Genomic DNA, 15490 nt, shown 5'->3' on the forward strand with positions numbered 1-15490 from the left:
TGATCTTATTGTATTCTATAATTCCAAAGAAACATTAATGTTATAATGTTATGTTTTTATTTTCTATTTGTTTTTGTTCGGTAAGTAAGTTTATGCCATTTGAAATTAAGAAATTTATTAAGGGTGGAACTGGAACTCAGAAGATGAAGGAAATCAAAACAACTTCCTGCGTTTGCTCTGTGTTTTTCCTCTAGCTCACTCTCGATTATCTGTACACGCAGAAGTATCTTTCTAAGCAGGATCGGGTCAAGGGTTTAGAGGGCCCTGAGCCATCACTAATTTAGGGGTCCCAACCCCTTAATGAAAAATTAAAAATTTATTAATTTTATTTTAATAATAAAATTAAAATAATTATTTATTAAGCTGAAGGGGTTGGGGCGCTAGACAATTACCTTACCAGCCTACCCCTTCAGCCGGCCTTGTTTCTAAGGAATAAGCACACCTTCCACTCTCATGTGGGGCTGACTACCTTTGGGTGTTGAAAAAGTCAATCCTATTTCATTTAGGGTTCTTCATTATCAATCCATATCCTAGCTGATCCTACTTTATTTTAATTGGTTTTAGATTATTTATTTCTAATATCATCTATGATGCATGAAAATATTTTGAGAACGCTATTTTGACAATTTTGAATTTCAAAACGTTTTTATTTTTAAAATGCTAAAAAAAATATTTTCGGTTCATTTCTGTAATTTTAGAAACGTTTTGCAACTATTTTGTAATATTAGAAAAATAATATACATGTGTTTCCATTCATCAAGAGGTTAGAGATGAAAAAAAAAAAAAATTGTCTCTGAGTAAGTTAGAGAAGGAATTATTTATATCTCTAACTCAAAATTTTAATTTTTTTTTTTTAGAATTTGTTTGGATACATTATAGAATTTATGTTTATTTTTAAATCAAATAATTATTTTTTTATAATTTTCTATATTAAAAATTATATTTACAAAAATATCCCTATATATATATATTTTTTATTTATGTCATTTCTTCGTTTTCGTTTTATATGGTACACATTTTTCGTTTCTATTTTCGCACGCAACTTAGAGTATCATGCATCACTAATTTAGCTAAGGATTGGTTTTGAATGTTCCAATTTCTAATAGGGTTTTGCTTAATTACTTATACCAATTTGTATATTTATTTTGGGTATTTACCCTAATCGAACTAACTATATCTATTATCTTTGTTACTTTTGTATTTATGACTTGCACCTAACTTAGGAGTCATCTTCGTGTTTGATAAGATCTACTCACATATATATCAAAAAAGAGCAATAACCATCTTATGTGCAGGTTTTCAAATTACGATCATATCTGCTTTTCTCTATTCAATATTTGTATCATTGATTGAGTTAATGGATCGTCCCCATTATTTGGAGATGAAAACGACAACACATTGAGATCGAATAATGTTCGTTTGCGTTCGTATAGAATATTTAAAATGATATATCAATATGAAAGGTCCAAATTCACAACTTCATGTTTATCACGAGGGGCCACTACTAAGCCACCGTTTACGACTCTGTGTATCATTTTAATTTTTTTTATAGAATATGTTTTATATTTACTCAAAAATATTCTTGTGTCAGTGTCGGGTTTGCTTGACGAGGACATATAAAAAAAGAGATAGATGGGTGAGAAGGGGGGAGGGATGGGGCCATGCCCCAAGTGGGTCCCAACCTACACATTTCCTCTAATTTTACCCATATCAAGTAAATGTTATATTGCCTGGCGTAAGAACATAACAATTTCGTATATTTACTATTATTAGAACTTTTAGATTTTATTTATTTTTTTATCTAACATTCTCTATATTAAGTTATATTTTTTATGAATGTTTATTTAAATTAAATAAACAATTATACAACTATAAGAGGAGGAAGAAATAACATGAGCAATAATTGTTTAGTATGATCTACATATATGTAGGTGGGTGAGTGCAAATTACATACTCCTCACCGGAAGTAGTCGTTTTCCGATTAGTCCACCTAACTTTAATTTAGGCATTTAAGGACTCTTACCATACAACTTTTTGCTATTCATGCGTTAGTCCACCTCAATTTAGGCTAGAAATTTATAAACTCAACCTTATTACTTGGATGTAATATTTTGAAATTTGAAAATAAATAATAATTATTCAAATTGATGGTTGAGGACATTATGAAATATTTGAAAATTTAAGAGGGAGTATTTATTAATGTGGTTTTGGAAAAATAATAAAATAAAATTATTTTGGTGAATTTCTGAAAAGTTGGGGTGTGAGTGTAATAAGAGGAAATGAGAGTGTGGGGTGTGAGTGGCATTTTCGGAAAGTTGTGGGTGTTGGTATAAAATATGAAAAGTGACTAAAAGTCACTTTAAATTTAATTAAAAGCATGTATATGTTGAAGGTGGGCGCAGTCGCGCACAAGGACGATGCGCGGCAGGTTGCGGGTTCGATCCGTGGGGCCGTGCACGCAAGGCTGGGTTTTTGGCTGATTTAATTTGGTCAGGGGGAATCGAAACGATGTCGTTTCGGTCCCAAAGGCGGTGGGCGTGTGCGCAGCCCAGCGGCTACCACGTGCCCGCGCTTCTGCCCTTTATTTTGGGCAATTTAAAGGCCGATTTCGACCTTCTTCGAGTAGCTATTTTAGAGGGAAAAATGGGAGAAGAAGCAGCACGCACACAGTGAAGAAAATGGAGGAATTTGGAAGAAAATAGAAGAAAAGTTAGGAAATTGAACGATTTTTCGAGGCTATTCGGTGTTTAAAATATTCTGGTAAGTGGTTTAAATTACTAGAAGTGTTATATATTTAAATTATGGATTTTTCACGGTTAGATTATGTGGATTGTGCGATTAAACTCAATTAATTTGAGTCGTGAACTTGTTATTTTTTATAGAACGTTTTACTTCGTATCGGGAGTGCAAAAGAGGCAAGAATCGGCCAAATAAAGGTAAGCTCCTAACCCTCTCCTCATGTTCTTCATTTCCTGCGAGAGTCTTCGTTATTTTTCATATTTTAAACCCTCCCTCACCGTGACTCGGTTCTACGCATAAATAATAATAATCTGCGTAGTAACCATTTTATGACTTTTATTTTATTAATGAGTTTATTGTTAATGGAATGAGCTAAGTGAGGATATCTTGATGTCTTTCTTTTAACCGTTACGGAGCTTCATATCGCTCCGTTTTCCTTGGGAATGATGCCGAACCCAATAGGTCAGGTTCTTAGAAGAGTTGGTATGATTTATGGGATTATGTTAAAGAGTATAATTGGAAAAGTAAGTGGTTCATTTCCATGTTTATAAGAGATGAGAATGAGAACAGTATTATGATGTTCATGGGATTATGTACATGAAGAGTTATGGATAAATGTTGTGTAATGTTAAGTTTAAAAGATATAAAATTAATAGTCTCAGTGAGTGTGTCTAAGGGTATGGGGTACAAAGCCACTGACTGGTTATATGGGCGCCAGTCATCGGTTATTACGATAAATGCTAGACGGGCCAGAAGAGCTGGTACTGTCAGATTCCTACCTTGGCTTGTGCATATCATGATGTGTGTGCTATAAGGGGTTGGGTCGCATTCACTTGGGGACATGTTTTGTTTGTGACGGGATGCGTGAGCATTTGCATGACCCGGTTAGTCTAAGAGCCAACTTGGGTATCCTAGGTAAGCGTATGCATTTAGAGCATGCCGCATGTGTGTATTCCTATGTGGGCATAGTAGGGCCTGATGCTTGGTTTATGGGGGCCTTGTCATCAAGTTTATGCTACAGAGGCCATTGCATTTCTTATGTGTTGCATTGCATGGTTCTATTGTTACGGTTATTCTGGGCGGGAGTATCGTGCCAGGTGTCGGGAGTATCGACTCGGGTGAGCTTTGGCTCGACTTAGATATTAGCTTGGGGTTGGCCCGATGGAAAACCAAGATCGCGGAAGTATATGATTATGTGATGTATGATAGGAATAACATATGAGGGTATGATGGGTATTAGGAAAAGCATGTAACGAGTATCAGGAAAAGGCAAATGTTAAATGTCAGGAAAAGCCGGGTCCAAGAGAATGATGAAATGGTAGCCTATATTAGGCTACAACAGGTTTGTATGCGGGACTTGGGTGCCAATGTGTGACTTATGTGGGCCCCTAGTTCCTTTATGTGCAGTTAACTTTATGTTATGCATTTAGACGTAAAGCACATATGACTCATGACATGGCGTGATTGCATTGGCATGAATTACATGGGGTGTCATGGGAAGAGTCCAATCTTAAACCTATAGCCTTCCTTTCATGAGCTTACTGAGTCTCGGAACTCACGTTTGCTTTACATCATTCCAGGTAAGAGTATCTCAAGATCGCAGGTGCGTACGTTAGAGTTGGGTCCAGATCGTCTAGTCTGGATAGCAAGTGCAGAGCTCTCCCGAAACTAGATCATGGGTGTCATTGCGCCTTTGTTAAGGTTAATGTTTACGTTTTTGAGATTGACATATGATATGTAAGTCCAAGTGAGCCCAAGTGATGAATGGTTTTGTAAAGATAATTATTGGATGTTATAATAAAAAAAAAAAAGAGAAAGATTATGATTTAAATAAGAGTTGTTTGTGAGTTGTAGTTGTGTGATTGTTTGGTATCATTTTAGTAATAACTCTCTCACGGATCCTCTTTATGCCCGCGGAGGCTCTAGGAGGCGGGCCGTTACATGAGATGATCATTTTTGTGCAATCCCTAATGCTCGTGCCTTCCATTATATCAAAAGAGGTAAATCACAGGTTGGGTCTTTGACCCTTGTGCAGGGCGAGGATCAAACTTGCAACCTAACCGGATTAATACCAGCATATTACTCATCCGACCACTCGACTTATGCCTTGGGGGCAATTCAACCTTATGACTTTATTCTTATTTAGGTAATGTTTGTTAAAATGAGTAAAATAATGTTGGAATACTTTTCGAACCAAAATATGGAATGATCAAAATAAGATTAGGAAACATTTTAAGATTTTTATCAACCTATTTGTTAAATTTTTTGGACAAGAAGACATATGCGCCATTTTTTCTTATTAAGGTCTAAGATATGCTTATCTTAAGAGCGAGAGAGATAAGTATTTTTAAAAAATATCAAATAAAAAATCACATGATTTCTTTTTTAATAATTATCAGATAAATTTAATAAAAATATTAAAAAAATAAAAATTTAAAATAATTTTCATATCTTACATTTTCTAATATATACTTGATTAACAAACAGTGTTATGTCTTGTACTACCAACCCAAATGTCCACAAACCAATCATACCAAACAAAATACAACAACAATATAAATAATGATATTTCACTTCTTACATAAAAGTTCTAGAGACTTGACAATTCACTAGAGAATAAATATTCGATTACAATTTGGATTTACTAGAGTATAATTTGATATTTACTTGATTATAAACTTTGAGTATTCAATTACTTTTGCTATACCAAAGACTTGTCATCAACACTCGATTAAAAAAATATATTTAGTCAAGTACAATTTCATACTTAGTTGAATACAATTTAACTTGTAATCGATTATCTTCTCTATGAAGAAATGACTTACTCGAATATAATAAAATTTTACTCGATTGAAAGATAAGCATACTTAACTAAGATCAATTTAGTTCACTTGCTTACTTCAAATGAGATTGTTATTTAAGTAAAAGGATATTTTATTTGATTATAGGATGGGGTACATATATGTACTCAATTATAAATGATATTATACTCAATTAAAATGATGAGTATGGAAACTCAATTGCCTAGATTAATATTTTATTCTAGTAAAATAGAATTTGTACTCGATTAATATTATGATATACTCGATTGATTTTATGCCTTACTCGATTAAAACTCTATCAACTTAATTTCATCTCTAATATATTGTTTTGTGCATCATTGTCAAAACCATTTTCTCATTTTCTCATCACATCAAAATCTAATATATAACTTAACAATCTCCCCCTTTTTGATTGATGAGCCAATTTTGATGATGACAAAACACAAAGTAAATTATTCTCTTTACAAGAGAATTTCTCTATTCCTTCTTAAAAAAATTCTTTTCTCCCCCTTATTGAATTGATTGACTTCTCTTCCCCCCTCACTATTTTCTATTCTTGGAAAATTATTTTCAAGAATTCTAATATTTTCTCTCTTTTCCTTCTCTCCCTTTTTGTCATTACCAAAAAGGGCTCCCCTATAAAGTATGAGGGATTTTATTACACCTTTTATGTGTTCCCCTTGAATGTTATAATCTTAATAATTATGTGCTCCTCCGACTTATAAACTTGAGGATAGAAATATTGATCAAGGACAAATGTAAAAAAAAAATAAAAAAACTTCAAGTGATAGAATTCCATTAAACAGAAGTTTGATTGAAAAGATATTACAATGGAAAGTCTTGGAAATAGAATGATTGAGACCAAAAATACAATCTAAGCTAAAGCAACTAAGCGGTCTTCTTGGTCCACAATTGTTCTTGACTTCTTTTGAGCAGTGGACTTGATATGACTAGAGTGCTTGAGAGATTCCTTGATTTCTACTAGGTTGATTTCAATATTCTTTTATCTTTCTTCCAACTTATCTAACCTAGTGAGCACTTCTTGCCTATCTAGTAACCTTGTGATTGATCTTGTGAGAAATTCGGTTAGAGGAATATATGGACTAAGAATGATAGTTGTGTTTCCTAAGAAGCTACTTGAGAAGCTTTAAGAGTTAATTGAGAGGGACCAATTCAATTAGTTGGTTGAGAAGAAGGATCAGTCTCTTCTTGGTGTTCTGGTTGTTCTTCTTTTGAAGGCATTTTCCAAACACCATTTTCACATTTTATCCTCATTCTCTTTAGGGATTGATTCGAGTAGGTATCAAATAAGGAATGAAGAATGAGTCTTTTATGAATTTTATGACCATGGGTTTTGCTCAAAATGAGAGTGATAATCATCCCATAAGGAAGTTTGCCAAAAGTTTCGAAAATAACCAACTCATACATTTGAGTGAAAAGAAAGAAAGGTAGATTAAAATGAATGTTATGGATGGCACACCACATGATGATAAGATTAATGTAAGTTATAAAATTGTTGTTGCTAATATACAATAATAGATTTGTAAAGCGGGAAAAAGTAATATTAACGTTCTTTGCAAGGATGATCAAGGGACTTTGAGGACAAGATCAATAGGCCTCGTGGAAAATAATCAAGTGGCCTCATGAGATGGTGACTTGCTGATAAAAGGGAGACCTCAAATAACCGAGTGACCTTGAGAACCAAGTGGCCCTAAGAACAGAGTAGTCTTTGAGAATCGAGTGGTCTTCGAGAACCAAATGGCCTACCAAAATGAGCAAACAATGAAAAGCGTGAGAGGTTGTTCCCGCGCAAACCTTCTGATGCTTAAATTAGTCTTCGAGTGCTTAAGCATAAAAATATGGTAGAGTATCAAAGTAGGGATACTTGAGTGAGGAGGCATGCCTTCTATTTATAGAGGAGTATGAAGTAATCCTAATTGAATCGGGATTAGGATTATTTGTTAAAAAAATAAAATGAAAAACAAATGATCCAATCACACTTAAACACAATAGATTTTTACGTGGAAAACCCTAAAAGAGAAAAATCACGACCGTTAGGATGACAAAGAAAAAATATTATTATATAGTAAAGTTTACAACTACAAAGCTTAATATTCTCTCTCCAAACCCAAGTCCCAATTATACCCAATTCCTACCTCTTACTAGTCTCTTACAAGTGATTTCCACACACTTGAATAGCAAATCAAACATCCTATTTATAGACTAGTTTTCTTGTTCACCAAGACTAATGTTTCCTTGCCTAACAATAATTAACAATTGACTAGTAAATAGGATTACACACTAAACAAAAAACTAATATTACGAATAGGAAATAATCTTCAAGAATAATTAGGATTTCTCGTTAAAAATCCTAACAAACCACCACCTCAGCTAGAATTCTTAAAAAACATTCGTTCATTCTCCGATGACAACCATAACTATCTTTTACCAATAATCACCATGATCTCAATCACCAAGATCATCGTACCCCACTGTAAAAGATACAACCACTTAGGCACATACTGTCCTAAGATTTTCACAGCATAATGTCGAAAAGTACCTTACTGAAAAATTATGGTGCAACCCCCATGCTTGGCTTCCTTAGGAGCTCTTCGACCATCGACATCTTTTCGACCACACACCTTGCATCATCGCCAAGCCAATGCCTGTGTGCAAACTAGTGGATCCGCTAAAAGTATCACATCTTTTTTCGTGGCAACTTTAGTGGTCTAGCGACATGCCATGACGATGTATCCATCTCCTTAGAGGACATCTTCGTCTCCCAAAAAATTGAGAGACGAACTTCTAGCATCACAATCTTTGGAGTCCTTTTCCAAACTTGCTCTATCAGCTCGACAATCCCTTTTCACATTACCGGATTGTTTGCACTTCCAACATATCACTTTACCAGATTTTTCAAAGCCTTCAAGAGTTGGTTTTCCCTTCAACACCTTGTGTAACCCATGTTGGATCAAAATATCCTTGACATGTATTTGCCACAGGCCAAAATTGATCTTCCCATCGAACTTTTCAAATCAAACTTCATCATACTTGACATATCTTTTGAGTATAAGGCAACCAATAACTAAGACTCTAATACCACTTGTTGAAAACATAAGATGAGAAACAAAAGATCCAATCACACTTAAACATAAGAGATTCTTATGTGGAAAACCCTAAAAAGAAAAAACCACGACTGTCAGGATGAAAGAGAAAAAATATCACTATGTAGTAAAGTTTATAACTATAAAACTCAATATTCTCTCTCTAAGTCCAAGTTCCAATTACACCCAATTCCTAGCTCTCATTAGTCTCTCACAAGTGATTGGCACACACTTGAATAGCAAGTCAAACATCTTATTTATAGACTAGTTTCCTTGTTCACTAAGGCTAATGTTTCCTTGCCTAACAACAATTAACAACTAACTAGTAATTAAATAGGATTACACACTAAACATAAAACTAATATTAGGAATAGAAAATAATCTTAAAAAATAATTAAGAGATTTTTCGCTGAAAATCTCAACATTCTCTGTAGATAATGTTTATCTTGATTATCCCTAGTTTGACTAAGACTAAGATTGCTATAGATGGCATCTATCTCTTATGGATGACGCTTGTCATGAGATTTCTCATAAAAGGTGTTTATCTCAATTATTCCAAAGTAGATTGCTATAGATGGCATCTATCTTTTATGGATGACGCTTATCACGAGATTTCTCATAAAAGGTGTTTATCTCAATTATTCCAAAGTCATTGTGGGATTAGGACTCTTAATTTTCTGTTGCTTATCTTCTAGGAATATTCAAATTTGAGGAATGCCTCGAGAGGGTCCGTTAGCTTCGAGGGAGACTCTTGGGGGTTGAACAACATTCATGGCCCAGAGGCCACTTAGAACCGAGAGACCACTCGGTTAACCACTTGGTTTCTTCCACATACTTTTGTATTTTACCCCAGGAGAGTCCGTTGGCTTTGAGGGAGTTGAGGAACATCTTGTGACCATGGAGTCACTTAGGATTGAGAGGCCTCTCGGCTAGCCTTTCGGTTTGCAATCGAGTGGTGGGCTCTGGGCCACCTCTTTGCGCTTTTACTTGTTCGCCTCTTCCAATTGTTTAATTGCTGCTTCATACCAAGCTTTAATTATTTAATTGTTTAATTGCTGCTCCTCCAATTGTTCAATTGCTAAGTTTCAAGCTTCTCACATTATTTAAATTGATTTAATACTGTTAAGATTTATGATTCAAAATGTATTTTCATATATTTGCTATGTGCATTTTGTTTGCATTTTGATATATGCATTTGGGTTTCATCTTACTGTCATTTAAATGAATTTTTTGAATGAGCATATAATCTGTTATTTTTTCCTATATAGGCTAAGTTCTATTGGGTTGTGATATTCTATGGTGCAAGCCCATTTTCGTGAGGCCCATTCTAGCCCAGCTCGTTTCTTGCTTCTATATTAGCGTAGCTTTATGCCCTAATTGATTCAGATAGCTTACTTTCTCATTTTCTGAAACCCTAGTTTGGTGGGCATGAGATGAGACTCTCTCTCGCTCGTAAATCCTTCTCTTGTTCGATTGGCTTTGGTTTGTGGTAAGATCACTTGGTAAGGTTGTATTGTTTTAATCACTGTTGTTGGATGTAATTGATAGATCAGATTCTTGACACGATCTTTAGATCGGTAGAACAGATCCTATACTTGTTCTTGTATTTTGTTTTCTGTTTTCAGCTTATGTATTTGCAATACGTTTTGTTCTTGTTGTGATCTTATAATCCGATTGTAATCGAAAGTTATTAGTGGATTGACTAGAGGCGGAACCTCTACCGTGAGTAGGATCTTTTGATCCCAACACGTAAAAGCTTTGTGTTCTTGTGTTCTTTACTTTTCTCGATTTATGCTCGATCTTGTGGTTGGACCGAGATTCAGGTTACATGGAAAACCAACAAGTGGTATCAAAGCCCTAGGGATTCAAGATCCGGGTTGAACCATTTTAGATCCAGAAAGGTAAACACGAAGTTCATTTCAGATCTTCGATTGGGTAAGAAATTTCGCGTTCACGATATATACTGTTTTTCCCTAATTTTGTATGATATTATGGTTTCCCTAATTCTTTCTGAGCTCTTGATTCTGTTTAACATCTAATAAGTTTTTCATTCTATTTTGGTCTAATATTGTATTGAATTCTTGATTTTGTTTTTAAATCTAAATTGTTTTCTTTCCTTAAAATCAGTGTTTAAATTCTTATTTGTCTAAAAGGTTTAGAGAGTGTCTGATAGGACTGCTTATCTTGTCCGATTCTTGATTAACTTGTTTTTTGGCCTGCTCATAAATCTTTTTATATGACTCCATCTAAATTGGAAGTAGATAAATTTGATGGTCATGGTGATTTTAGCATGTGGCAGAAAAAGATGAAGGCAGTGCTTGTCCAACACCGGTGCGTGAAGGCTTTGGTGGAAATAAAGGAGGAAAAGGATAATCAACTCTCCATGACCGCCCAAGAAAGGCAGGACATGGATGAGATGGATTTTTCCTTGATCATTCTCAGTCTAGCAGACAATGTCCTACACCAGGTAAATGAAGAAAAATCAATTGCAAAGGTATGGTCTAAGTTGGAGTCCTTGTATATGATTAAGGCTCTAACTAATAAAATATTTTTGAAAGAACAGTTGTTTGGATTTAAAAAGAACCCTGCAAAAACCCTAGAGGAAAACCTAGATGAATTTAAAGTGATTACAATAGAATTAGCTAATACTAATGAAAAAATTTCTGATGAGAATCAAGCTATTATTTTGTTAAACTCTTTGCCAGAAGCTTATAAAGACCTTAAAACAACAATTAAATATGGTAGATCTTCTTTGACCTCAGAAGATGTGTTGTCGGCCCATTCCAGCCCAGCTCGTTTCTTGCGGCTATATAAGGGCAGCTTCATGCTCTAATTGCTTCAAATCGCTTACTCTCTCATATTCTGAAACCCTAGTTCGGCGCGCATGAAGTGAGACTCTCTCTCGCTTGTAAATGCTTCTCTTGTTCGATTGACTTTAGTTTGTGGTAAGATCACTTGGTAAGGCTGTATTGTTTTAATCTCTATTGTTGAATCACTTAAGCTATGAGAGATTGGATGTAACTGATAGATCAGATTCTTGACACGATCTTGAGATCGGTAGAACAGATCCTATACTTGTTTGTGTATTTTGTTTTCTGTTTTCAATTTATGTATTTGCAATATGTTTTGTTCTTGTTGTGATCTAGTAATTCGGTTGTAATCGAAATCTATTAATGGATTGACTAGAGGCGGAGCCTCTGCCGCGAGTAGGATCTTTTGATCTGAATACGTAAAAGTTTTGTGTTCTTGTGTTCTTTATTTTTCTAGATTTATGCTCGATCTTGTGGTTTGGCCAAGATTCAAATTGTGTGGAAAACCAACAAATACTCAATTGCAAGTGTCATATTTTAATGTTGTCGGAGTGGTGGCCACTCAGTTAAGTTAATGGGCTGTGGCTTGCTTTCATCCTGCTGTGCGCGACCAAGCCTCCTACATGTGTCTTGCTTGTGCGTGGGCCAAGCTACCTCAATTAATCCGATCTTTAATCTCAATTTTCCTCCACCTCCAATTATTTAATGGGTATTTTTATAATTCAAGTGAATTTGGAAAGTTAAGTGACGCAAGTGAAGTTGAAAAAATAATGCAAGTGAGTTGGGAAATAAAGTGAAGTTAAAGCACCATTGAAAGTAGGATGTTGCACATGTACTTTGATTTGCTAATGAGCAAGTGGCCACTCAGTCATTGTCTTTCTCTTTTTATTTGACTCTTCCTTTATTGGTTTTACCGTTGGGTTGTGCATTTTGGCTCACTTAGATATGTATTTTATCCAAGTATCCATTTATAAGTCTAACCTAGATTCACCATTTAAATTGGTTTCATATCCATTTTTTTTTTTATTTGCAGAGCATATCAAAAATGAAATGAGCTCCCTCGAATGCTAATTGAGGTAACTATGAAATGATGAAGAATCTGATGTTTTGGATCTAAGAATTCATGAGAACTAGGATGATTGACAGCTAAGAAGGATTTTTTCTTACCAGTCAGAGAAAACCAAATTTCATCATAATCTACTTCGATATCATCTTGAATTTTCTTACAGGTATTGGTGTTAGTGTCCTAATGCTAGAATTAGATGACATCTAGTGTGTGTGTTAGACCCAATAATATAATCTTGCATATTAATAAATAGTCATATCTTTATTCATACTTATCCAATTATATATAAATGAGTCCGTAGGTATTCTTATGATCTTATTCTTAAGTTGTTAAGAATATATGATAAAAATCTATAACACATAATTTCTTAAAGTAATTATCAGTTCTTAGATTTCTCGAAAGGGGAATATGATTAATCAATTACAGACTAGCACATGGATTATTATCATTGATTAGTATGGAATGCTAATGAAAATAGATTGTGAATAATATTTCATATTGTGTGAGATATAGATAGTAGACATGTGGATAGGTGCTGGTTGAATATCTATTGAATGTGATGCATGTAATAGACCACATAGTTGAGAGGATTAATTATCTATTACTAGCATTTGATTGTGTAAGTGGTCATCAGATCAGAGACGATACAGTTGTCTTGCATGCTGGTGTCAGATATTTCATTGTGCGAAACCGCCTGAGTATGAGGTGGGAATGTCCTCTATGTGGTCTTTGTTCAATAGCCTATGAAGGCAAGTGATCGCTGATAGGATTCATTGACATCTGGCGTGAGGTGAATATCCTGTGTGAACTTAGTTGGTTAGGGATTGAAAAAACCTTGGCAAAGGTATACACGTTCGAAAAAGAATTTTTGATATTGGAAAGAGTTCGAATGTGTCATCTCAATCACACCTGATATACCCTAAAAAATGCACTTGTATTTGGTTAAGGAGCAGATCCAAACGTTGGACTAAAAATGGGTTTGAACCAATACAAAAAGGCAAGGGAGTCGCTTAAGACCAAGCGGGTGAAGACCTACTCGATCATTTGACCGAGTGATTGGGGGGCCTTCTCTCCCCAAAAGAACAGAACTCACTAGGTCATATGACCGAGTGAGTGGGGGGGCCTTCTCTCCCCAAAGAGATGTGACTCACTTAGTCATATGACTGAGTGAGTAAGGGGCCCTTATCGTTCTCTTTCTTCTACCCTTCAAGGCATGAAGAAGCAAGCCACTCGGTTAACCGATCGAGTGGGTGTCACTCACTTACACCTCATCCCTTGGATACACCATCACAGCCATGAAACTCTCAAGACGATCACGAAACTCTTAACATGGGCCGCGAGACTCTCAAGATGGCTACCACGTGTCCCAGTTTTCTCTTTTCTATAAATAGGAGGCCTCACCCCTACCTCAAGTACGCTATCTCTAGTACTTTGAATACACTCTTGCTCTCTTACTCTTAAGAACTGACTTAAGCATCAGAAGGTTTGCGTAGGGACATCCATCTGTGCCCTAACTGTGCGTTCATCTTACAGGTTTCTCAGTCATCAAGAGTCACTCGGTCATCAGAACGCCTCTCGTCAAATCCAAGGGAGTCTCTCGTTCATTAAGTCTTCCGTTCAAAAGATCTCGAAAGTCTCTCGTCGCTCAACATACACGAGACCCACAAGACTCTCAAGACTCTTAGCACCCACAAGACTTTCAAGACTCCCAGGACCCTCGAGACTCATAAGACTCTACACTTTCGAGATTCTCGTGATCAACTACACACATTATATTCTCCTACATTTAAAATAAATTATTGTATTTTGACAACAACAACACCATATTAGATCTTGGCATAGTTACCAAGTCTTATAAGTTTTATCAGTCCATGGCTTTCACTTGGTCAAGATGTTAGTTGATGGAAGAATTATAATGCACGGTAATAAAAAATCCTAATAGGTTTATTCAAAGTATTGACTTCACTAATAATAAGATCGTCCTAACATAATACTAGTCGTCGCTCAAGATCTTTCGAGATACTTTGAAAAGATGGTGGGATCCTCATTGTAGATCTAAATGTTCGATCGAAGTCAAAAAGTTTAACATGTCTCGATTGCTACTCAACTGTGAATCTAGAAAGTCACACGCAAAAGTAGGCATCTATGTTGCACGAAAACGAAAACGGGAAACGTTTCCTATAAGAAACGGAAACACGGAAATATAAATTTTTTTAAAAAAATAGGCATAAATAAGGTTCGAAACGGAAACGATAAATGACTCTTATGAGATATTTTTGTGCAATATAGACGGGCATAATATCGGATTAATGAATTTGAGTTGGTATAATGTTCTTATCCATCATTAATAATTAATAGAGATTAAATTATCATTAAGAGTTAATAGTTAATTAAATTATCATTAATAATTAATGATAATTTTAATTTTTATATACTTGTTATATAAATTATATATTGTGTATAAAAATTAATAATTAATAAAATTAAAAAAGAGGTTTGATTGCCTTTTCAAAAGTCAAAATTGAAAAAGAGAATCGGAAGAATGGCATGTGGAAGCAGTAGGCTTTTATGAAAAATCACTCTCCGCACACGGAGGGCGAAAATGAAATAAGACAAAATTTGGGGCAGCTTTGTAGGCCCAACCAATTGCACGTGCAAGAGAAGAAAGGGTTTGAGGGCTAAGGGCGGGAGAATTGTTCTCCCTACCCATGATATTTATATATATATATATAACGAAAAATTTTAATTTATTTATGTATATATTTAATTATTATTTAATCTATTAAAATTATATAAATATGAATAAATTATAATTAGCACCCTTAAAATTTGAAAAATAATTGACAAGCTTAACTTATTGAAATTGACAAAGATCGCATTATTTATAGTTACAAAAATAGATTGAAAGGCTTTTTTACCCTCCTCATCTATTTAGCCAAGATGGTCTCT

Source organism: Diospyros lotus, chromosome 10 (genome assembly GCF_014633365.1).
Source record: "Diospyros lotus cultivar Yz01 chromosome 10, ASM1463336v1, whole genome shotgun sequence".
Lineage (NCBI taxonomy): Eukaryota > Viridiplantae > Streptophyta > Magnoliopsida > Ericales > Ebenaceae > Diospyros > Diospyros lotus.